General features: G+C 37.0%; 1 non-coding gene across 1 annotated transcript; it reads right to left on the bottom strand.

The window, feature by feature from the left end:
- Positions 1-10443: 10443 nt before the first annotated feature.
- Positions 10444-10551, bottom strand: LOC112912941 (U6 spliceosomal RNA). The gene has a single exon (XR_003233605.1). It is a non-coding gene; the product is annotated as a U6 spliceosomal RNA (small nuclear RNA).
- Between the last annotated feature and the right edge of the window lie 1637 nt (positions 10552-12188).

Raw genomic sequence — 12188 nt, 5'->3', positions numbered from 1 at the left:
CCAGGAAACTGCAGTCTGCCATAGTAGTGAAATATTTGGCCAAGTTTTAGGACCTGAGTCACTTTGTGGATCCAGAATCCATCAACAGTAAAAGAACCTGAGCTCTCATGAGGGACACTACAACACTATGTCAACTGTATTATCAGACATTTCAAGGGTTTCAGAGATTTTTGGACAAAGGGTCTAAGATGACGTGAACACTCAGTAACCTGAAGCTTCATTGTGGCCTCCCGTGGAATTCTCACAGAGGTCCACCTCACAGTGAGTCCCAAATATCCGCGGACCTGCCTGATACCAGGTCACAGCTCCCAAAGGGATAAATTAAATAGGCATCCTTGATATTTGACAAATTATCTACATTGGTTTGGGGGCATGGATAGGAAGATGTATTACCGTGGGGGACGCCAAGTGGGAAACTTGCCCAAGATGGCAGGTCCAACACAATTCTGCATCTCAAGAAGGAAGAGGAGAGATATTGGCACTACTTTTGATGACCAAAAGAGGTCTAAAAACATCAGACAGCCCCTCAGGGGTGACAACGAAATGCCAATTACTTAACCAAATAACAGCTCCAGTTGTAATAGCTTGTTTTATGTCTACGCTCGAGCAGATTAAAATGGACTCAGGTACATGCTGCAGCCTTTCATTTGGCAAACTATATTCTTTTTCATCCTTCTCAGGCAGAAAGCTCAGAAACAATTCCAATTAACACGGGATGGGTAAAAGTAAATACTTTCAATCTTGCTTCCCAACTACGTTAACTCTCTGAAGTTGTTTTATAACAGAGTTTGAAGAGAACTGAGTTCTCTGGATTTCCTTTAGAATTGTATTGATCCACTCACTGGCGTTGTATTGACTGGAGTGGACATGCAAGGATTGGAATGTTCCCTGGACCAGAGGAACAAAGGCTGTACATCGTTCACAAGCATGTCAGCTCAGGATGAGATTACATGACAAAAATACAGTGGCCACACCTTAGCCCTCCCGGAGAAAGGCCCTGTAAGGCACCAATGAGAGGAACCAGTGGTAGAACTTCAGGCAATGAACCTGGCCATCCACTTCACGAGAGAGAGAGAGAGAGAGAAAAAAAATAGTCACCTAACACATAGCTGGTGGTTAACCATAACTGGTTAATCATGAGTTTGGAAAGAGAAGTAGTAAATAATTAATACACTGGATTCCCTCTAAATTCATGTCCACCCATACCCGCAACATGTGACTTTATTTGGAAATAGGGTCTTTGTAGATATAATTAGCTAACTGAGGTCATCCTGGATGAGGGTAGGCCCTTTTCTAATGATGAAGAGTCCTTATAAAAAGAGGAGAAGACACATGGATACACAGAAGGAATAAGCCTCTGAGATGACACAGAGACACAGAGGGAAGAAGCCACAGACAACAGTGTCAGAGATTGGGGTGATGCATCTACAGGCCAAGGAAACCAAGCCTTGACAGCAGCCACCAGGAGCCAGGAGAAAGGTCTGGAACAGTTCCTCCCACACAGCCTTCCAAAGAAGCCAAGTCTGCCAACACCTCGATTTTAGACCTCTGGCCTCTGGAACTGTGTGAGAATAAATTTCTCCAGTTTTAAGACCTCCAGTTGGTGGTGATTTGTTACAGTGGCCCTGAGAAACTAATACGCCTGGGGACAAGAAAATCTGGGGAAAAGGCAAATGGAAAGACCAACGGGAGAGAGCAAAAAGTTTAACTGTTTTTGTATTTCATGTTAACACCCACGAGAGAGCATCTGCTATACAGGAGGCCTTAAACATCCAGGTACATGGTGATTCGATGCCCGCCAGGTGCCCACAGTCCACTCCCGCAGCATCTCTGTAACTGACTCCCTCCCTTTGTTTATTACATTAATATTTTTATTATTCTCAAATTAGAGAACATCAGTGTTCATCCAAGGGAGATGGTATTAAAATTGCAAGTAGGAAACAAACTTGAGAATTTAATGTGAAATAGAAAACCCAAAGCCTTTACTTAAGAAGTGAAATATGTAGTGTATATACATGCACAAACATGTGCGCACATGCACATAGTTACACGTACACACGCCTAAATATAATCTAGAGAATGAGGCAACACTGTGCAGGTATGAAATGTTGGTTATTTTGCTTTGGGTTTGGCTGCACAAGGGTGTGTTAAAAAACGAAGTTTAAATATATTTAGTATCTATCATTCATGAAACCAGCCAAAGGATTGGAAGGCTCATGGCTGGAGCCCGGTTGTATCGTCTTTGTTTGGTCTACATTTCAAGTTAAAATTAGCTCCCTTTTCCTTCCCATATATAAGCATGCTGTTATTGCCCACAAACATAGCATGACAGTTTCATAAGTAGAAATAAATTGTTAGATAGATACTTAGATAGATAAATAAATTTAAAAAGCCATATTGAAGAATAAGAAAAAAACATACATATATGAATAATATCTAAGGGAATCACTATGGCTACATGAATTCCTATATGATTATGATTAAGCAAGGTAGATTTTAGAAGCCTGATAGATGTAGAACAATTAAGAAGATATTATGGGAGGAACATAATGACTGAATAAGTTTAATATATTCCAGTAGGGAAAATAGAACATCTGTAAAGCCATGCATACCCCCATGGAGCTTTGTCCCAAAGCAGTGTCACAGTTAGAAGGACTCAGTCTAAGCAACCAAAAGTAATTTCAAAATATATAAATTTTTCATGACAATCCCCTAAATCACCCATAATTAGGACCATACATGATTTTGAGTTTTAAGCCCTCCATTGCGATATGTATTTTGTGAATGTATGAGTCATACAGTGGCATAGGCATATACTATAAATAAAGCAATGAAAATTTAATTTTGCATTATTTTAAATTATATGACAGAGGGGAAATAATTCCACGCATGTATAGCTTAACTCCTTTCAAATTTAATAAGTGCATTCTTTGAAGCCAGCACAATTCGCATCCCTCACTTCTGTTTTTTAAGCTGAAGAAATGGGCATATCCTCAGGAGAATTGAAGATGCATCAGATGTATCCCTGCTTCAATAGCCCGATTCCCTTCCACACTATGGCTGTGACCCCACTTTTCTCTTCCATTTCACTGAAATAAAATTTCTAACCTTTACACATGAGGTACTTTGCTATTTCCATCCTCTCGTTTCCTTCCTGGCTCTCTCCCACCTAATTCCAAAAACTTCTCAAAATGAAACAGCAATCTAGACAGTTCTCTGTCATCAGAAGGAGAAAGAAAAATCTAGGAATTGTCAAAGGTGAATACATTTGCTCCTGTAATAGTAACAGTGGCAATGAAATATGAGGAATCAAGTAGGAAGGCACTGAGTCCACCTTACAGGTTTACTATGTATACTTGCTATTTTAAACCATACAAATTGCCATATCAGTTCATCGAAAAATGATCAAATTTTGGCTCTTTCATATGATTCGGCCCAATATAATAAGGTACATAAAGAAATCAACTCTTCACATCCTTGGTGGGTAAATAAGCATCAAATAATCCAGTCACCTGTCTTACCTCTATGACTCTACAATTCTCTGTGGTTGCAAGTGCCGACATGTAGGCTTTTCCAGAAATGTTGAGGTCATTTATCTCCATTATTAAGTGATTTCTTATCACCCAAGTGTTCTGGTGACTCTCTACTTAAGGCAGAGACCTCTCCTTTTGCTGATCTTATCCAGATATCCTATCAGAACATCTTTTTGTAAACTGAAGTTTTAGTTTCAGATGTACAACATAGTGATTCGAAAATTATATACATTACGTACTGCTCGCCGTGATACGTGGTACAGTTGCCATCCGCCACCATACAAAGTTATTACCATATTATTGATTATATTCCCTATGCTGTACTTTTCATTCCTATGACTTATTGATTTTGTAATGGGAAGTATGTACCTCTTAGTCTCCGTCACCTATTTCGCCTATCCCCTTACCCCCTCCCTCCCATCTGGCAACCACCAGTTTGTTCTCTTTATTAATGAGTCTGTTTCTGGTTTTGTTTGTTTGTTTTGTTTTTAGATTCCATGTATAAGTGGAATCATGTGGTATTTGTTTCTGCCTACTTATTTCACTTAGCATTATACCCTCTAGACCCACCCATGTTGTTGCAAGATTTCATTTATATATATAATATATATTATTATATAGTATATTTATTATATATTATATATTATATAATAACATATTATATATTATATTATTAAGATTTCATTCATATTATATATATACATACATTTGTGGGGGCTCCTGGGTGGCTCAGTGGTTGAGCGAGCATCTGCCTTCAACTTGAGTCATTATCCTGGGGTCCTAGGATCAAGTCCCACATCAGGCTCTCTGTGGGGAGCCTGCTTTTTCCTCTGCCTATGTCTCTGCCTCTCTCTGTGTGTCTCTTCTGAATAAAAAAAACTTAAAAAAAAACTTATATATTGATGTATGTAAGTATATATATGGAAACACATATATATGTGTGTATATACAATAGCTATAAAAATATATATACCACATCTTTATCCATCCATCTACCCATGGACACTTAGGTCGCTTCCATATCTTGGCTATTGCAAAAAATGCTGCAATAAACATAAGGGTGCATATATCTTTTCGAATTAGCGTTTTTGTTTTCTTCAGGTATAAAACCCAGAGGTGGAATTACTGGGTCATATGGTATTTCTATTTTTAACTTTTTGAGGAACCTCCATACTGTTTCCTTTCAGAACATCTTGGTTGTTCCGTAAATCCACACAGGCCCCCAATTAGCACCCAAACAGACCTCCTCACTCTAAACCATAGCCTTCTTCTAACATTTTATACTACACACTCTGGAATCTTTATTTGTATTATTTTCTGTAAGCCCTTCATCATTTTTAGAAACAAAAACTGTGCATGCTCTGCTATCTAAGTCAAAGAGTTGCTCATTTCCTATTGTGTTTTTATTTAATTTAGTCCAGAACCAAATATTATGATAATATTTTAATGCCAATGAATGATGTCAATGCCGAGGCTGAAAAATGAAACCAAGTGATGTCATGAACTTTATCAGTTGGAATAAAACAGGTTGATTGTGGTTTGCAGATTAAAATTGGTTAATCATAACACATGTAGTCCTTGGAAATGTGTGTAAAACTCATTTCACACGTGCCTAATAATTCTAGAGAGATTATTCCAAAGGGGGAAAAATTACCTTCATCACTGGGCTTCCAAAAAAATAAGCAGAAGTGGATTAACGTAATTGCTTAATTGACAACATTCACCAAAAGCCTCCAAGTGTATAGAATTAATCATCTTATTGTAAGATTCATTAAAAAGTAATGGGCATAGTGAGAACATTGCACATCTGGGAATAATTTTGTTCCATTAAAAATAAAAATAAATACACCTTAGAAAACACTATTTTGACAATAATTTCGCTCCCTGCTTTGTCTTAAAAACAAAGGTTCTGTTCACTCACACAGTGTATAAATAACACACCATAATCGTATTTCCAAGAATCTGAAGTATGTGAATGACAAGAGTCACAAGATGATCCATTTTGGTAGCATCCTCTTCCCCCAAAAGAACCTCTGAGCCTTGATAAATGGTCAGTAAAAGTGCGAAAATCTATATTATTCTTTGTTCCATGAGGATTGTATTTTCAATATACTAGTTTATAGTCATCAGAACCTAAGCTCTAGTTAGCAGTTTATAAATTGGAGGTTTAAAAACTGATGTATAGAACTTATTTTCCAAATATAATTAAATAGTTAAAAATAAAGTACCTTTCAGTTGCAGGGAGAAGGAATAAAGGAAATTAGCATTATCAGAAGGGGGTCAGTTGTTCTATCCTTTGACATTTAAGTGATCATTATTAAACTACCATTAACTCTAGCTTCCTGAAGACAATCAAGTATGAAATCACTCCTTGTAAAATGTCTTCTGCCATTTTCAAAGATTCATTATTGTTTTGGGATACACTGGGTAGTTGTGATTCAACTTCAAATTGAGAAAGACATTTGATTGTTCCAACAAATTACCTAGAGGAAATGCTTCTGTTTTATTCATTTTTTGCCTCACATGTGCAGGGTCAATGGTCACTGGGTATGAGGGTCATTGGGTTTTGCTCATCGTTAGGTCTGATCCCCTTGAAGACTATAGTTTTAACTAATGTAAGTGCCAATGGTAACTTCCAAACTAGATCTTTAGACACTAGTTTTTTACTGACTTCGGTTATCCATATATGTACAACGTTAGAGGAAATAATAGTAAAAACACCAATAGTTACTAAGTTTAGTAAATATTTAGGTACCAGCTGCTGAATTAGCTTAACTAAGAACACTTTGCCTTTACTTCTATTTTCCTCCTGGATAAAACCTTTAAAATTCTCCTTTTTCCTCCATAATAATTCATCTCATACCCTCATTTTTACGTACCCCATTTGGCAAGACGAAAGCTTGGAAGGTAGCCAAGGACCATCTTTTGTTCCTTAAACATTTCCCTTGTGCGTTTATTCCACCCCTGCCAAGTGGTTTATCAAATATTCTTGTAACATAAAAGAGTAAAAAAAAAAAATCTCCTGCTAAAGAAATAACATTTTTCCATATTGTTACATTATTAATGAGTCTAGAAAGTTCATTTGAATTGTATGGCAGCAGTCTCCAGTTCTAATTAGAATCACCTGAGAAACTTTAAAAACACATTTTCCTGGGACCCACCCAGACCTACTGCTCTGAATCTCCCAGGGTAGACCAGAAACTCTGGATAGATTTTATCAATCTCAGGTGATTCTGGGGAGGAGCCAAGTTTGGAAACCACCGATCTATGGAAATAGTTTTTGTATATACCCATAGCCTCCCATTTACCAATATTTGACCAAAATATTTTGGCAAGAGACCAGAATTTGGTCACACAGAAAAGATATTGATGAACTGTTTCTTCATCTTTCACTTCCAATAATTTCCTTATATCCCATAAAATGACAGAGACAAGACTTAAGATAAAACAAGCATTTTTCAGCCTGCTTCTTACCCTGGAGAGATACTTAAGGAAATACTTATCTAGGGTTTCCTCCTCCAAACCCATGCTGTCTACTTGCTAGGGTGTGTTAAGTATTACAGAAAGCCTGTGCTGATTCTCAAGCTACTGATAAGAAACCCATTTTATTTTTAAAGCTATGGAGTAACAGTTAAAATGAACAGTTGTCCAATATCAGTGTCATTTTTTGATTCTTGGAAACATGGCTAACAGCACAAAACTTTGACAAGTCTCTCTGAGGTTTATTAAAGAATTTACATCATTTGTGTGAATCCTAATTCATACAAATTTGGGGAGACAATTTGCTGAATCCACAATTAAAAAGCAAAAAATATACAATTCTGTCAAGATAACAACCAACATCATGGTCAATCATATAGAATCATTGAATGACCCTCTTTTGATACTGAGTATTTGAAAACAAATACTGCGCTCAGAAATACAAACTGTGTGCTTGCCAGAGGAAGGGAATGAATATGACAGCATAAATTCTATAATTTATTCACAAAATGTGTGTGTAAGTTTTGGTGAAATTGAAATCAGATTGAAATTTTTAGGAGATATTTGTTAAATTGATGCTTTCTCATGTTCAGATGAACTGAAATTTGTCAGGGATTTCTTTTTCACTATTTTCTTTTTTAGTATATGCAAATTCAAGTTCAATTTGAGTATGTGGAGACTTTGCATCCTTCAAGTTACTACCTTTATAACAAGCAAGATATTAATGATTCCGTATTATTAACATGTTTTCATTATGACCTAATTGTTAGCTATACTTACATGTTCCCAGCACTTTGTGGCTTATAAAATGTTTTCACATATATCTCATTTCCTTGATTGCAACGTGTACCTTCTATTTACATTTTAATACTTCTCAAATCATTGGATGAATCTTAAAAAGCAATATGCTTACTTAACATGCTAAATGTGTTCTTTCGTCAAAAGCTTTCTACGAGCCTTATTATAATAATCCATGGCACGTTACAATCAAGGAAATTTGGTATTATTGTAGCTGATTCTAAAGACAATACTGTAGAGTTGACAGGATTTCTATTTTCCTCATTTAAGCAACAAGGAAATTAGGCCGTAATTAAAACATAAGTCTTTGGATTCCAGTATGCCTCCCAATGGATTGTACACTGCTAGAGTTATCATATGTCAAAATGTACATTTAGTTTAACATGAAAAAGTATTTAGTTTGAAAACAAACACGCAGACAAAAGAAGAATATGGTGGTGTGTGGTATGGTTTTGTCTAACAAGGGTTTCCAAAAGGAAATATAATATGTTTAGTTTCAAGTATCCCTTATACAAGGAGAGTCATGTGGTAAGCATCTCGGTGAGGCGTGGGGCTCAGGCAAAGCAAACTCCATCCTTTCAATTTCTTTGTTTGCTGAAGAATGCTACCTACCTAATACCCCATGATAATCTTTGGCCCGTGAAACACGCCAAGCTCTGCCTGTTTCTCTCAACTTGGTGGTGACAGCTTCCAGCTGGACACCTGATCAATCATACCTGTCATTGGTCTCCATGTCTAGGGCGTGATTGCTTTTGTTTGTTTGTTTTCTTAGCTTGCTCTGCTGCTTTACTGGCAGGCTTCCTCGGTTGTCCATTAAAAGCCAAATGTGAAAGTAGCAAACTCCACCATCTGGGGAAAAGGGAAAGGGTCTGGCACATCTCACTGGCCTTGATTGTATCAAAACTCCTGGAGGCAGCAGATATTTTCCTCAGTGCAGACATGTTTTGGCTGCAGTTGGTCCTGAAGAAAGAGGAGAGGTGGGTTGTGGTGGTGTTTTGGTTTTCGTTCTCCGTTTTCCTTTCCTTTCCTTTCCTTTCCTTTCCTTTCCTTTCCTTTCCTTTCCTTTCCTTTCCTTTCCTCTCCTCTCTTCTCCTCTCCTCTCCTCACTTTTCTTTTCTTTTCTTTTCTTTTCTTTTTCTTTTCTTTTTTCTTTTCTTTTCTTTTCTTTTCTTTTCTTTCTTTCTTTCTTTCTTTCTTTATTCTTTCTTCCTTTCTCTCTTTCTTTTTCTTCCTTTCCTCCTTTCCTTTCCTTTCCTTTCCTTTCCTTTCCTTTCCTTCCCTTTCCTTTCCTTTCCTTTCCTTCCCTTTCCTTTCCCTTCCTTCCCTTTCCTTCTTTCCTTTCCCTCCTATCTTTCCTTTTTTCTTCTTTCTTTCTTCCTTTCTCTCTTTCTTTTTCCTCCTTTCCTTTCCTTTCTTTTCCTTTCTTTTCCTTTCTTTTCCTTTCCTTTCCTTTCCTTTCCTTTCCTTTCCTTTCCTTTCCTTTCCTTTCCTTTCCTTTCCTTCCCTTTCCTTCTTTCCTTTCCCTCCTATCTTTCCTTTTTTTCTTCTTTCTTTCTTTCTTTCTTTCTTTTTCTTTTTTTTTTTTTTTTTTGCCAGATCTCTTTATATGTTGAACATGGATTGGATAATAGGATAGAATGTAGGATGTCTTTGAAGATTCCTCCTGCAATGAAATTTTTATCTGCTTCGACCATTCAAAAGAATACTTCAGTCTCCACAGACACGTGACTGTTAATATGGCTTTTCCAAAATATAAGGGCCTTTCTTTGGCTCCTGGAAGGAAAGTATTACAGTTTATATTTATTTATTCAATGATCTATGGAAGAAGTGACATAAAACACTTCTCTATTAACTTTTCTTTTTTTTCTTAAAGCCCCAAACCATGAAGCTTAGCAGCAAGCAGGATCTATGAGAGCTTATCAGTATGTACTCAGGGTGAAAAATGGCATAAAAACACAGCAACCCTCCCTGGAACCTAGAATTGTACATCTTCAGAACCTCTCTAGCAAAGCATTCTGAGGAAATCATTCACAGGTACACCTCTTCTTTGGTGTGTTTCTCTTTCTATTCTCACTGTGTAGGTGTCAAAACATGTTACCAACTAAGGAATATGTTTCATTTCTCCCAGGCTACTATAGCATTCTGTATGATTTGACTTCTGCAGAAACAAGGAAGAAAGATCTGTGTCTGTGCAGTGCCCCTTAGGTTTTGAGGACTAAAAAGCACCTGTCATGTGAGTGGAAAACAAGGAAATTAGGAAACAGCAGCTTTCAAGTTGCACAAGTTTATAAATGCCCACCTTCACTGACTTACAAAGGGATCACGTGCCAATAAGCCCATCAAAGCTGAAAATACTGTGAGTCCAAAATGAGCTTAATACGCGTAACCTACTCAACATCAGAGACTCGTCTACCTTAAACATGCTCTGAATACTTACATTAGCCTACAGATGGACAAAATCATCTAACACAAAACCTATTTCATAACAAAATGTTGAGGATCTCATGTAATTGATTGAGCGCTGGACTGCGAGTGACAAACAGAATGGTTGTCCGTGCACTGGCTGTATACCCTCGTGATTACTGGGGTGACTGGGTGTGGCTGGTGATGCCCAGCATCAGGAGACAGGATTATAGTGCATTTCACTATCCCAGAAACAGATCCAGATCCATGAGCAGGGGCCACACTAATCTTCTCTGTATGGGTCCAATTTTAGTGTATGTGCTGCCAAAGCAAGCACCAGAAACAGATCCAAATTCCAAATTCAAAGTACGGTTTCTACTGAATCTGTATCATTTTTGCATCATGGTAAAACTGAATTATCATAAGTCTGGGATTTTCTGTAGTCACAAAGCAGATAGCTACAGCAAGGACTCAGCTCCTACAGAACCACGCTGAAGGAAAAATATGCCCATATCCACCCAAATACAATCCAAACATAGTGTCTTAAGTTTGGGAAGGACATGTATGAATACACAAGATCTCTAATTCCAGAGAGACAAACATAACATCCTAGAGAAAAAAAAAAATCTTGGTATCATTTCTAGCAAGAACTCCAACAGCTGTGGTGTTGAGTGGGACAGAGCTGAAAGATGAAGCCAGCCCAGACTATCCTTTCTGCCACAAATGAAAACAAAGGAAAGTAAAAGAGCAAAAGAAAATTTATTCATAAGCATATGCTCAATTCCCATCAAATCGAGGGCAGCCTTTTGGAAAAAAAAGAGCACCCATCTAAAGAAGCTACTAGATAATTCCTACACTCCTCCTCCTCAATCACTACTACCATTTTAAATATTTGCTTCTTTTTCAGACTTACCTCATCTGGAACTTAAGTTAATTCAATGTAGCTGTTATTGTTTATATCACTGGGTACAGCATTCTGGGGGGCGGGGGGCAGGTGCATGGGTGATGAATTACCAAGATAATTAAATTGTTCGTTTCTTTGACAAAGGAAAGTTGCCAGCATGTTTTGTCTGGAGTACCTTGTAGCTATACAGGATGATGTGCTATGATGCCACAAAAAATAGACATTGCTGTTATCATCTGTGATTAAAGCTTCATTCACATAAGTGCATAGAATACATTTTCACCATTCCTGTAAGAAATTGTTTCTTACTTTCAGAGGATTCCTATAACCACCAGCATTTCTATCCAACAGGAGCTGGAAATGAAGTTTAAAAAGCAGCAAGAGAGAAAAACTCAAAGTTTTGCATCGTGATGATTAAATTATAAATGCATAGAATTCTTTTTTTTCCTTTTCAAGTCATTGTTATATTATTACAGGCATCTGCAAAAGGGGTATAACATTACATGGGTTAGTTACAAATATACTAATGAATATGAAGTACATAAAATTAAAGGATTGAACACCTTTATAAAGACCATGTGATTTATCCCTAATATCAGTTTGGAGGAAATTGGAAGAAGATAAGTAGCCTACACAGAAAGAGTCAAAGATCTTATTTTCTTAATGTAAAATGTAGATCCAAATCAATGGATGGCAATAAGAATCTTAATAATTTTAAGATAGTAACATAATCAGATACTGTGGAATGGCAGGAAGTGTGGTTGATGGAAGCTCAAATCGATAGAGGTTTGGGTAGAGCACTGATTTTTTTTTTTTTTTTAGGAACCAAGTTGCGATGACCCATACAAGAGTTTTACCTTGTGGCAGTGATAATATAATGGGATATATCTTCCAAAAATAGCTAATACTTATGCTAAAGAAAACACATTATTACTGAAATTCCTTCCAGATTCCTAGGGAAAGCATATATGAGTTTGTGGTCTCTTATAAAGCTTACTGCGAACACATTTCGATTTTGTTTTGTTTTGAACATGATTTTATTCTCCAAGTCCTCAGCCAGCCAAATCTGT

This window comes from Vulpes vulpes, chromosome 2 (genome assembly GCF_048418805.1).
Source record: "Vulpes vulpes isolate BD-2025 chromosome 2, VulVul3, whole genome shotgun sequence".
In the NCBI taxonomy this organism is placed as follows: Eukaryota; Metazoa; Chordata; class Mammalia; order Carnivora; family Canidae; genus Vulpes; species Vulpes vulpes.
The sequence above is the reverse complement of the archived record's forward strand: the minus strand, read 5'-3'. Positions and strand labels throughout refer to the sequence as shown.